This window comes from Rosa chinensis, chromosome 5, assembly GCF_002994745.2.
Source record: "Rosa chinensis cultivar Old Blush chromosome 5, RchiOBHm-V2, whole genome shotgun sequence".
NCBI lineage: Eukaryota > Viridiplantae > Streptophyta > Magnoliopsida > Rosales > Rosaceae > Rosa > Rosa chinensis.
In genome coordinates this window covers 85,409,128-85,423,186 of record NC_037092.1, presented here as the reverse complement: position 1 = coordinate 85,423,186, position 14,059 = coordinate 85,409,128, and the positions used below count along the sequence as shown (strand labels likewise).

Sequence of the window (14,059 nt, the reverse complement as noted above, 5' to 3'; positions counted from 1 at the left end):
AAGGTTTTTGTTGATGAGTGCCTCGCCTTTTGGGATGACGATGGTGGGACAGCATATGCTATTTCGGTGTGGCCTCCCTGCGATTTGGCTCGACAACAGATACTGGTGTTTGTTTGGCTTTCCTTGAGCTGGTCAACAGTCTCTTTTCTACGTGGGCATGCTAGCACCGTTCGGATGCGGTCGTCGGGGATGTACCTTGACCTAACTTCTTTCAAGCGATTGTGGACGAGGAGAGCACCAACCTTGTCGTGGGATTCTTTGTGCCTCTTGGCGAGGACTTTTGCTGAACTTCTTCAAAATCACAATCGATACTCGATGTTGTAGATCGAGCAGAGCGAGAACTACTAGGAAGTGAGGAGAACTTGCTAAAGCGTGACTTTAGCTTGGCTGGAAGGTTTGGTAGCACTAACAGTCGGCTCTTGAGGAGACTAAGACTGGAGTATGACTACCGGTAAGAGAAGGAGAGGGTTGCTATATAGAGGCTTGGATAATCTTAGAGATTGTTGTTGTGAATTGTGTGTTGAAGTGTTTCATTGTAACCTCTATTTATAGGCTACCATGCCAAAGTGTTTATTCTTAAACAAATGATAGTAGAGATAAGGAATGATGAGTTTTGGAAATAAGGAAGCATAATTGGAGATAAAGAATGATGAATTTCGGAGATAAGGAGATAAGGAAATATAATTGGAGATAAGGAATGATGAATTTTGGAGATAAGGAAGCACTTTCGGCTCCTTTATTCCTTCAATTATATCTCCATCAGGAATTGATATTTTGACCGTGACTTCATAAAAAATGTTCCACTATGAGTGTAGATCATCCTGGTAAAATTTCAGAGCCTTTGGTATAGTGGTTGGGCCAGAAACGCTGCTGGACCTCTTACAGGTCCAGTTTTCCAGTTTTGCTTCTACAGAAAATTGGACTGATTGTTTGAAGGTCTTCCACTCAAAAATAGCTCTGGCACTCTTCATAAGAAATGATCCTTGGGCTTTCTAGATTTAATCTAGAAAGTTTTAGCTCATTTGGATTTCGTTTGGTTAGCTTGCCGCCCCTCCTTCCTTGTTTAGCTCGGTTTCTCCTAGCCGAAGTAGGAAAATATGCTAAAGTTGACTTTTCATGCCTCCATAGTAGGCTCTATTTTGCCTTTAAATATATATTTTGAACTTGTTGACAATATATAGCTTGAACCACTGACATTGGCTCAATTTCTCCAAGACGTGCCTTGTCAGGCCAAAATGCTCATTTTGGGTCCAAACATTGCCCCCCAGACCTCGAAGTCAAAGGTCTTCGTCTTGACTGAAGAGGTCTTGGATCAGCACTACTCTTATAATGTTGTTGCTCCAAAGTCACTTGTATTGGCTTGACTGATTCCATATAGGCCTCTAAATAGGCCATAAAGCTTGAATGCCACAATCTAAATTGCCTTTGTTATGAACTGACGCTTTCTTTGCCAACTTTATTGCCCCCCCCCCCCCCATGGATCTGATGTCTGGTATGCAGTGAATTGGTGAAACTTGGGCAGGTTGTAGGAGATCAAAACTTTAGCGTGCCCCCCATGCCAATGAGACTGCTTTTGATCATGAATGAGGATCCTTCTCTTCCTTGGTGGTAGCTTCGCCATGTGTAGAGCAAAAAGTATCTGCCTTGTTCGCTGGCTCTCTGTTGATTTTCTCAAATATAGGTGTTAGAGCCGCTTCACTGCTAGATCAAGGCCTACAGTACTTGGTGAAATAAGATGCAAAATAGCAAACTGTTTGCTGTCATTTAATCCTTTGCGAGTCTTATGCCGAAGAGGATGATTGCATCATGGCTATCGACATCATGATGTGTGACCAAGTGAAACCACCATATTTTGCTGCAACTTTAGCATCTAAAACCGCATCAGTTTTAATCATGTTTTAAAAAAAAAACATCAGGCCACTATGCTGGCCCTGCAGTGGTAAGAAAAGGTGGAATATCTTCACTGTCGCCTTAGATGCGATTCTCAAGATGGAATAATGATTCATTAATTATCAACTAAGGCCACTCATTGGCTCAGCTAATAAATTAATCTCCAAAAATATCTGAGCTATAAATCAAGGTGTAATGGAGAAGTATTCCTTGCGACCTAGAAATGGCATCCAAGAAACAATTCGTTATCGATCACGCAGATGAAATCACTGAGAAAGCCGCAATCACCTGGTGGCATAACATGAGTGTTCGATGTAGAAGTCAGACCTGAGAGGAAAGAAGTCGACTGATGGGCTTTGGTGGCAGTGATAGTCAAGCGAGTCTGGGTCCCATACCTTGCTATCGTTTGCCAGATGATGCTATGGCCTATTATGGGCTTCCCATCCGCCATCCCATAGCGGCTCTTCGACAGGTGCCTGGTGATTTTAGCAGTTGGGGACCAAGGAGGAAAGTGGGCTTCTGGCCTACCGTCGCTCCTGAGGAAAATGTTTGGTATCAGGAGGTCCGAGCGAGAGATTTGGCCCGATGGGATGCGGTGAGTATCACCCAAACCATCGATCTATGCTTCTGTCTTCCCCATAATACTAGCCCTGCACCGCTAGCCGCCGCTCTTTGCTTCTGGAACACCTCCAGCAATACATTCTATTTCCGGTTTGGGCAGATGAGCATAACTCTGCTGGATGTTCTTACCATTACGGGGTTGCCCATTAACTTTGACCCCTATGTGCATGGTCAGTTTGATAGCATTCAATTTTCTTTGAGAACGGATATGGCTGGTCGAGGGCATCATAGCAGATCTTACCCATTCTGGCGTGACTATTACTGCACCCAGCGTGACCATACAGGAGGTATCGCATTCCTGGAATTCTGGTTTTGCAAATTTATCTTTTGTACTTCTTCCAACAAACCTACTGGGCCCTGGAATTCTCTGGCCACTGCTCTCTACAATGGTATTTGCGTTGGCCTTGGGCAACCTGTATTGGGTGCGTTATATCGCTCCCTTTATAGAGCTGTAATGCGCCCATTTGATACAGACATTAGTGGCCCCTTCTGGATCCTTACCTTTTGGCTGCAGATTTATTTCCCTCTCTTCCGTCGCGGTGATATTCCAAAGGAACCTCTAGTTGATTCCCTTTTGGGGAACTGGCTTTGCTGCAACGTAAGGTATCGAGCTCCACCCTACTCCGAGTGTTTTATTTACTTGTACTTGCTGGGAGAGATGTCGGACCCAAAAATAGTCCTTTCTAGGCGATTCCCTCCTCCCCTTGATGATGGCTTTTTGCCCAGTGGACGGGATCAAACTGAAAGAGCCCTCCTGGCCTTTCATCGCGCCATCTCTTGCTTGGATATTCGTCTTGCCACCGATCGCGTAAGTTACGAGCTCTACGCCCCTAACCACTTTGCTCACCAATTTAGGTTGGCCCAGTTGGTACCCTGGCCTCTGGTTGATTCTACCAATTACAATTACTACACGTCTTGGCGGAGATTAGCCCTGCCTGGGTCTGCCCCCTTTCAGAGTCAGTTTACTTTGATAGTGATTCCCCCTTGGGTTAGAGTGCTATACCCCCTCAACGATGTCGATGATGACTATACTGATTGGTGGAAAGAAGTGTCAGTGAACTATTGGGACCCGCCACATGACGAACTCTTCGTCCTAATCTTTCGTGGCATAAGTAGTCCTGGTCCGGAGGACCACAAGATTCTTAAGCGCTTCTCCAACCCTGCAGCACAACCCCCACAACTTATTCTACCTTCTCGCTCATCGCGTCCAAGGATACAAATCCACGAGCCTAGGGCAACAGTAAGTTTTTTCTTTCTTCACCATTCCTTTTCCTTGTCTTGATTTTCCCGCTCTTATTCCTGAGTGTGTTTTGCAGCAAAATACCCGGAGTAAGATAGCCTCTGTTCAGGCAGGGAAACAAAAGGCAATAGCAGAGGAGACTCCTGAGGGAGAGTCTTCTCATGATGAAGATCCCGTTGAGGTAATTTGGTTAAGAACGATCCCAAACTTGCATATTTGGTACTTTCCCCCTTTTTGAATTATGATTCTTTTCTCGTACAGGCCACTGCTGTCTTTGCTTGCAAACGCGATCGATCTCAATTCGTCGAAGAGAGTTTTGAAGATGACAAACCTTTGGGAATGCGATTGGTAAACTCCGACCCCGTCTTATTCTATTTAAATTTTAGAATCTGGGCAGGATCTTCGTTATGTATATTTTGACAGGTCCGTCAGAGGACCACTGATCCCTCTCGTCTGAGCGAGGCTGGATCCTCAGCCACTGCAGAAGAGCCAACTCTCTCGCTAGTTCAAGCATCAACTAACCCGGTGGCGCCTCTTCCGTCTCCCACATCTACAGAGCATCTGCAAGGTCCTACCATTCTAATAACAATCTCCGACGATGACTCCTCGGAGCATGAAAATGTGGAAAGCCACTCTGAGGCTTCTGCCGCTTATGAGGAACTGATGACGACAGAGATTCTCGCGGCACTAGAGGTCCAAGAGGTGAATGAGGTGAGGCCTCTTCCTCTTGGAGACCATGTACCAGATATTGACCCGACAGCTCGAGAGGTAAGCCACTGTTGGCCAATGCTTTCCATTTCCCTTTCTGATCCAACCCCGCTCTCTGACATTTCTGAATCTGACCAAGATTCTGTTTGTACCGAGGAGGTGGCTGCAAACGCTGAGGGTCCTATCGGCGGGACAGTCACCCCAGAGATGGAACTGACGGTGGTGGTGCCCCCCAAGTCTCTCGAATAAATGAGACAACCATCGAAGCCGAGGGCCCTGTGCTTGAATCTGCTTTATTTACCCATGGTGAACTCGAGTTGAGTTTCCAGATTCTCCTACGGCTGAAAAGACAGACCAACCTGTTGAAGATGAAGAAACTAAGGAAGTTGTCCACCCTTTTGCATTGGTGGCTCGTGATCTTGTGGTGCCTCTGCCGCCTCATCCTCCTACCAGATTCGAGAGATTGATGAGGGTGTTGGAGGCAACTCCTCTTTCTGCTATGGATGAGGCTAAGATGGTGCTTCACGAACATCTAGGTCCTTGGGTATTGGAGACTAACATCCTCCCGCGAGTCTTGGAAGCTCTAAGGTATCTTCGCCAGGAGAAGGTTTTGACTCCGTGGCAATTTAGTGCTATCGACTCTCTGCTGAATGAACTTGATATGGCCCGCCGACGTCAATGGGCCGCGAACACCCAGGCTCACGATGCTCAAAAGGCTTTGAATAGTGTCTCTCGAGAAATAGACATCTCCCGCGATATTTTAAATGAACGAGCCACCCGCCTGCGGGAACTACAAATCCAAAGGTCCGACTTCAAACTTCAGATCGAGGACCTCCAAGCCCATTTAGCCTTTGTTGAGAATGTGATTGTTGTAGAAGAAGCTCAACTCGATGAACCTTTGGCTTTTTCTGAAGAAATAGGCAGCAACCTGGCCCTTATCAGAGAACGGGCCACTCAGGCCGAAGCTGGTGCCATTGCGGTGAAACGCCACGTGGTGGAACTTTGTTTGAAATTGAGCTTTGCGGGCCAATCTCTGTAGGCCTCCTCGAAAATCGTTCGGACTCCTCACATGCTATTAATCCCTTCTTTTCCGAGATTTAAGGCACTAATCACTAGTTGAAAAGCAACGGTCGTAAAAAAAATCTCGTGAATAGAATAGTTACCTCATCGAGAACCGTTCGGTTTTCCCCACGCGCTAATAATCCATTCTTTTCCTAGATTTATGGCAACTTTAATCACGTGGTACTGACACTTAGTTTGACCGTCCATCCAAGGGTGGATATTTGCATGCCTATATCTTTCTCCACATTATAAACCCAAATTTCGAATCCCAAAATCATTCATCAACTCGAATATTTCTAACAGCAATCTTTCTTAATCACTCATCATCATCACTCTTCAATTCTCGCATTCTCTCAATCCATCACCAATGGAACCACAAAGCCGGCATCCAACCAAGGATGGAGGAAGTAACAAAGTAGCCGGGAGTAGTGCTAACATGCTTCGCAGGAAGAGTAGTACTAGGTGGATTCCCACTACAGATCATATAAGGATCCTCAAGGAGCTTTTCTACAACAAGGGATTTAGGTCCCCAACTATAGAGCAGATTTAGAGGATTTGTCTCCAGCTGAAATGGTAAGGCAAGATCGAGTTCAAGAACGTCTATTATTGGTTCGTGAACCAAAGGGCTCGGGAGAAGTAGAAGAAGAGGTCCACTTCGGATGTTCATGTGCCCATGCAATGATCAGGGCTTGTTGGTGATGACAATGTTACCAATTGGAAACATGAGGATCAGTATATTAACTTTGGATCTTCTGCACCTGCTTCTGCTTCTTCTGCTGGTGTGATGATTGCTTTTAACGGGCAGATGGGGAACTATGGCGGTTATGGATCCATGAACATGGAGAATGGTCCTAGGGATTGTTCAATCTCAGCTGGAGGGGGAACTATAGCCGTTCGGTCTCCTCACATGCTATTAATCCTCTAATAATAGCTAACTCCTCAAAAACCGCTCCTCACATGCTGCTAGTCCCTTTTTTCCCGAGATTTGGAATCACTAATCTCGATTTACTGACATCAGTTTTGAAATTGAGCTTCATCCAAGGGTGGGGATTTGCCTGAAGTCCCTATAAATAGTTGTATTTTGGGAAGGGAATACCCACAACAACTTTTTTGAAATATTCAAGAAATGGCCTTTCAGTCCTTGCTTCTTTTTCTCCTTTTTCACAAATCTTCCCCTCATGAAATGACCTTTAGCCTCTAAATTTTAGGCTTTATGGCGTAATCTTAAGCCTGGGTTAGGTCTTATGGCGTAATCTTAGGCAACCCCTTGTTTCGCCTTTCTGGAATCTTACAACAACAATGCCAGGCTTCAGATTGGTTTAGAAACGCGAGGGGGCTCCGAGTGTGGGATCCATGATCATGCGAGATCATCTTTGTTTGAATCCCACACGCAGAGTGAAACGGAGAAAGGGAGGACGGCCACTCTGAGGTTCGTCTTTCCTCCTCTGTTTCCTTCTTTCTGGTCCCGGCCCGTGTTGTGCCCTCCAGATGGAAGGGGCTTTGGTTCTCACCTCCTTCTCCCCCTTTCTCTTCTTGATAGAATCTTGGAGCGATGAGAAGGGATGGACTCTTTGAAGGAATGGGTTCAAGCTACAGAATGGCTGTTCCTATACTTCACGTCCAACTAATGGTAGTTACCATGGCTAGAGGGGGTGCAGAGACTCAAGCTGATATTTGATTCCTTCACTCTCTGCCCCTCCCGGAGATAATGGCGCGGCTCAACCCGACGTTGGATTCCATAGCTACTTCCAATTGAGGGGGCTTGGAGGCTCCATTTTCTTTCACTGGAGTCTCCCCTTCTCATAGATAATGGCGTTAGCCAAGCCTATGTTGTTTTCCTCTGCCGCTTCCACTTGAGAAAAGATTAAGATCGGATATCAGAACATTCCTGTTTTGTATTCTAGCCACTTTTGGTTTTGTAATGAATGTACTGCTTTTGGCCGCAAAGCCACTTTATGAATATAATAATATTTTCTTATCCTGATATCCAAATATCGTGAGAAGCCAATAATTGTGTCTCGCAAGGCCTCAAATATAGGCCCCCATAGTTGTATATTGAAAATAATATAAACTTTTAAAATATGCTCCACGTCAAAAAGAGCCTTGCAGCGAGGGTTTTGAGAAAATATGTATCTTTTGGATCCACTTGCTGACTCCCAACTCAAAACTCTTAGCGCCAATAATTCCTTCTTTTCCGAGATTTAAGGCACTAATCACTCGTAGAAAAGCAACGGTCGTAAAAAAAATCTCGTGAATAGAATAGTGATATGAGCATTTTAATGTGATATTTTAATAGTTAATTCCTCACATTTTGCTTAGTTAATTCCTTAACGAATCGATTTTTAACTCAATTTCTATTTTTTTAGGTACATTGGAGTAGATGATGATGAAATGAGCTGTTTGGACCCAAAATAAGCATTTTGGCCTGACAAAGCGTGTCTTGGAGAAATTGAGCCAATGAGAAAGCGAGCTAGACAAGAAATGAGGGGTGGCAGACTAACCATCCGAACTCCAAATGAGTTGAAACTTTCCATATTCAATCTAGAAAGCCCAAGGATCATTTCTTATGAAGAGTGCCAGAGCTAGTTTTGAGTGGAAGGCCTTCAAACAACCAGTCCAATTTTCTGCAGAAGCAATATCTTCATACAAGTATCACAATATCGATTAACCACAGAATTCAATTAAGTCCTATTTCAATTGTGAAAACCTTCAACCATGAATTCAGAGACATGTTCATCCTAGACGTTAAGAGCATCCTAAGACTCAAACAAACAAAAAGACTCTAAAACCAACATTTTTTTTTATTTTTTATTTTTTATTTATTTTTTTATAAAAACGTGTAAAATATTAACTTTGAGTTCTAGTTCGATTTTATGTGTGAATCATAACGGAATAGGTGAAGGGTTCTTTTGTTAATTCTTGTCTTAACCCCCATTGTTCAGCTAGATTCATCTTAGTAAGATACGGTGTCTAGGCTGATTGGATACGAGAAGTGCTAGCAAAGGGTCTCGTCCCCTGCTAAACAAGTGAGCTGAGCTCCGCCAAAATCGTTCCTCTACTACCTGGCCGTGTCCTAATAAGAGTTATCGAATGCTTTGGGTTGAGGGCGACAATTATTAACATTTGAAACATCTTGGGCCGCATGTCCAAACCTTGATTCAAACTTAATCTCAATTTTTTTTTTCTCTTCATCTAAACCAACGTGTAATCCAACTTAAGCTAGTGCTTTTCTTGAAATTCATCGTCTTGTTACACTTGTGTTTCATTCCATTACTTCTTACTAACTTCATCTTAGCTCTTCCCATAGAAGGAACTTTGTATGCATACACGAAACAATCCTCAAGGAGCCTTGATACCTCTTGATAACGAGCTAGAGAAGAGCTTGAAATTAAGGAAGAACGAACACGGGCAAACGTCACAAGTGCAAACCCAAGACATCACCAAGGAACTTGAAGATGTTGAAATAGAAATTCCACCACCAAATTCACCTCAACGTTTTGAGGAAGAAGAGCAAGAACCAATGGCAAGTATAAGGCAACTCTCATCCACCAATGCAGGAAACACCATCCCAACATGCATCACCTATCCTGCAGCTGCAGAGGGAAAGGAAGCAGAGTTTGAATTGAAATCAAGTCTTCTCCATAGGCTTCCAATGTTCCATGGTCTCTCTAGTGAATATCCTATCAAACATTTGACCGAGTTTCAGTTTGTTTGCGTGAGCATGTGCCCCAAGGAAGCAGATTTGCAGATTTTGAAGCTCAAGGCATTCCCTTTCTCACTTATGGATCGAGCAAAAGATTGGTTATATGAGCTGCCTTCTGGACCCATCAACAGTTGGGAGGCATTGATTAGGGCATTCTTGGATAAGTATTTCCCTGCCTCTCGTGTGACAGTGCTTAGGAAGAAGATCACAGGTATTCAGCAAGAACATGATGAATCATTCCATGCATATTATGAAAGGTATAAGGCACTTTTGGTGCAATGTCCTCAACATGGGATGAAGGACGAGAACTTGCTCCAATACTTTTATGAAGGTCTCACGCCTCTTGAGAGACAAATGCTTGATGCAGCAAGTGGTGGATCATTCATCGACAAGTCACCTGCGGCTGCTAAGGAATTGCTTGAGAATAGAGCCCTCACAGCTCAGCAATATGATGGCTTAAGCTCTACACGTACAAAAGTCAACGAGGTAAGTACTAATAGTCATCTTGAAGATAAAATTAATAAGCTTACTTCACTTGTGTCTCAGGTCTTGACAACAAAGGGACAAGGAATGGCCATGGCATGTGGAGTATGCTCCATGCAAGGACATGCGACTGATCAATGCCCACAACTCATGGGAGGTGAAGAATGGGAGCAAGCCAATGCCATAGGTTTTCAAGGAGGCCAAGGAGGACAAAAATACGATCCATTCTCCAATACCTATAATGCTGGACTTAGGGATCATCCTAACTTTAGGTGGAGGAATAATGACAATGTGCAAGGACCTCCTCAAGCTCAGAACTTCAACCGTGGACCACCAGGCTTTTATCAGAAGCCTCAGGCTTTTCCTAACTCTACTTGTTAACATTTAAGAGTCCAGCGGTAGCTGGACCCTAGCTAACGCTGATCCGGTGGGCGGATCGGTACTTGTGTTGTTCTCGAAGCTCCCGTTACCTGTCAAGTGAAATACAATGGGCGTCAGAGGGAGACCGCGCCGGGCGGTCTTCTGCTCTCCGATGCCTAAGTTAGTCAATGTATTTGTGTTGACAAAGTAACAGTAGATAAGTATTGAATGCGTCATTAATGAGGAGAGAGGAGAGAACCTTTTATAGGTGAAGAAGAGGTTGATCTTCTCTTTGTTTTCGATGTGGGACTGATATGCTTCAGTTCCCAGTTTCAAAAGCTTCTGATGCCATCTTGGTGTGGCGCGTGGCGGCGCGTCGGCGGTGATCTGGAGGTGGTCCGACGCTGAGGCTGTAGCTTGCCTGGCGTGCATGTCATTCCTTTAGTTGGAATTAGTATCTTTGGCGGTACAATGAGCGTAGCTCATTATAGCTAATTATGTTTGCAAATGTACATGTATGTACAAGTCCCCCAAGTCCCCAATCAAGGAGGGCAATCTTGGTTGGGGAGTTGTTCGGTGGTTTGAAGCGTTTTCTTCCGCTAGACTTGCAAGAGCATAATTAGCGTCAGTGCGTTGTCAACCGATGGTTTTACTGAGCAAATGCTTTATACCCTTTCGGGTGGGCCCCTGCTGGGCCCCCCAGGGAGTCCCCCACTCCCCGGCGAAGATAGACCTCCGGATGGTCGGCAAGTTGTTTGTTGAGGGGGAGCTGCACGGAGCAGAGGGTGTTGGGTAGCGAGCCCAATGTTTAGCACCCAGATGACGGGGGTCAACGTGCCTGATCAGGGCCGTCGTAAACTGTTGACTAGTCCCCGTGTCCCGTAGGGACGGTCTGACGGTAACGCCGCGTGGCGGTCGTTGTCAGAGAGGCGTGGCCTCGGGATACGCGTTTTGGCGGATATCCCCCCGCTAAATGTAGCAGGAAGCAGTGTCCGGCAGACGTGCCTGGCGGTATTTTGTTTGAACGATATTGCGTTTAAACAAAGCACGCAGTTTGCAAGATGAAAGTGGGTTCCGCCAGAGGTGTATAACGGAAGATACCCAGCTTGCAGGACGGTATAGGGAGAAGTTCTGCCGGCAGAGTTTCGCTCAGCGGAGACTTCGTCACCTGGAAGATAACAAGTGAGAAGTTCCGCTGGCGGGGTTTCGCTCAGCGGAGACTTCATCACTTGGAAGATAACCAGAGAAGTTCCGCTGGCGGGGTTTCGCTCAGCGAAGACTTCATCACTGGGAAGATAACAAGTGAGAAGTTCCGCTGGCGGGGTTTCGCTCAGCGGAGACTTCATCACTCGGAAGATAACCAGTGAGAAGTTTCGCTGGCAGGGTTTCGCTCAGCGGAGACTTCATCACTTGGAAGATAAACAAGTGAGAAGTTCCGCTGGCGGGGTTTCGCTCAGCGGAGACTTCCATCACTTGGAAGATAACCAGTGAGAGGTTCCGCTGGCGGGGTTTCGCTCAGCGGAGACTTTATCACTTGGAAGATAACAAGTGAGAAGTTCCGCTGGCGGGGTTTCGCTCAGCGGAGACTTCATCACTCGGAAGATAACCAGTGAGAAGTTCCGCTGGCGGGGTTTCGCTCACCGGAGACTTCATCACTGGGAAGATAACAAGTGAGAAGTTCCGCTGGCAGGGTTTCGCTCAGCGGAGACTTCCATCACTTGGAAGATAAACAAGTGAGAAGTTCCGCTGGCGGGGTTTCGCTCAGCGGAGACTTCATCACTTGGAAGATAACCAGTGAGAGGTTCCGCTAGCGGGGTTTCGCTCAGCGGAGACTTCATCACTTGGAAGATAACCAGTGAGAAGTTCCGCTGGCGGGGTTTCGCTAAGCGGAGACTTCGGACGGTATTGTGAAGTCATCCCCGTGGTGTTTAACACGCGTCGAACCCATAGAGGGTTAGCGTGCGTAGGCTTGTCTCCTAAGCCTGTCAGTCTTCTTGCCTTTAATGATAGTAAATGTGGGTTTCGTAACCGAGGTGACGCCTCGGGTACTCCGGAGAGTGAGTGGAGACTTACGACACGTGTACGGCTGGTATGTGATGTCGTTATGGAGCGGACGGCTTAGGATGCGTTGATGCTGACATAAAGGGGGGGGGGGAACCTTGGGAGATTTCATCACTTTGTGAAAATTTGAAAACCTAGTCATCGTCTTCAAGCCCTGTTTATCCGAGACCGAAGAAAGAGTTTGCCGAAGCTTGGGTATACCGTTCCCGGAGAGACGACGATCACAGCCCCCTAAGATTACTGTGCACCACTGTGTCGTAGACTTCATCACCGAGGTTGGTATCTGGATTTCCACCTTTTTTTTTTTTTTTTTTTCAGTGGGTCTGCTATTTTCTGGGTCTTGTTGTTTTTGTCTTTCTGGGATGATTGCTGGTTTTGTTGGGCGTGTTCTGAGGTGTAAAATGAGATTTTTTTGGGGGGGGGGGGGGGGGGGGTTGAATTATGGTTGGCAAAGCGTTAGTGCTTAGGGATTTAGATGGCCGAATCTGGGTTGAGTGCGTTTGTTCGTATTTTGGCATTTTCTGGGTTTTGTTCTTGATGCCCTTGGCTATAACTGATGTAAGAATAGGCTAGATCTATGTTTGTGCTAACTGATGTGGGTTTTAGGGTTTGGGATGGCTAACGTCATAGAGATTTCGAGCAGTGAGGATTCCGAGTCTGACGTGTCGTTCAGCACGGCAGATAGGATTTTTATTGATTCGTTGCGTCCATCTGCCCATGCAGGAACCTCACTGCCAGAACCGCTAGAAGTTGAGCCGCTACAGACCATCCCCTGGGAAGTAGCTATGGGTCGTGGTTCGCATCCAGAGAGCTCTATGGCGGGTGAGGCCGCTGCTGCCAAAGCTAGGCGCGATGAGCGTTTGGCGAGCAACAGTGCTGCTAGCGGCTCCGCTGGAGAAGAAGAAGTAGCGGGGCAGAATGCTGAGTCGGCGTGGTTCCTCTCGGATGGCACCGCCGTCGACGAGGCAGGAGGGCGGATGGACGCCGCCGCTGTTAACCGAATGAAGCAGACGTTCCGGTTGACGGGCTCGGTGAAGCTGCGCCCGCCGACAGTGGATGAGAAGGCCTCGATTCTCCCAGCGGGATTTGCTGCCGTTCATGAGGCGATATTCCGCCAAGGAGTGACACTCCCGCTGGTGCCAAATCTCCAAATCCTGGTGTGCGAATTTGGCCTTGCCATTGGTCAGATTTGCCCCAACATGTGGCGGTTGATGTTGGCCATGAACTCACTTTGGCGGTTGTCCGGGTGCGAGGGGCCTACTGTGGCGGAAGTGCTTCACTTCTACGAGCTGGTGTACGTGAAGCGCCGAGGTTGCAAAGGGCAAGTGAACTTGAGAATCTAAGGGACTCAATGTCCTACTGGCGGGGGACCTTCTGCGTCGCCACAGAGGGTTGGGAGTATCATGCCAGGTCGAACGAGGAAGGGCCGACATTTAGGATTAAGTTGGAGTTCCAACCCATTCGAGGTTGGTAACCAGTTTCCGCTGAACGTAGTTGGCGGGTTCACGTATTTGCACTTGTATTCTCACTAACGATTACCGTTTTTGTGCAGCGGGACTGCGGTACACGCTAACGCGCAAAGAAGAGTGTCGCGTAGCGAGGATCAGAGGTTGCTGGCGGAACCGCAACTTGCTGGATTTTCGACTTCTGACCGGTTGGGAGTTGCTGGTCGACCAGCGGTTAACGCGTTCCATTGGTGAAAAATCTCCGCCATACCGTTTTTTTTTTTTTTTTTTTTTTTTTTTTTTTTTTTTTTTAGAAACCCCACCGGGTAATAAATCGAGTCGCGACGCTTTTGAAAAGGCCATGGACCGCGCTGAGATAGACAACTTTCTGGAGGCCATGTACGCCGAGGGGCTGGCAGCCCAGCAGACGCTGGTGAACCCTGAGACACTGGCGCTGAGTCAGTCCGAGGTTCCCGTGGTGCTGCC

The 14,059-nt window shown here is 46.5% G+C and overlaps 1 non-coding gene across 1 annotated transcript; it reads right to left on the bottom strand.

Moving 5' to 3' along the window:
- Nucleotides 1-9,413: 9,413 nt before the first annotated feature.
- Nucleotides 9,414-9,520, bottom strand: LOC112168520. Its single transcript, XR_002924281.1, has one exon. It is a non-coding gene; the product is annotated as a small nucleolar RNA R71 (small nucleolar RNA).
- Between the last annotated feature and the right edge of the window lie 4,539 nt (nucleotides 9,521-14,059).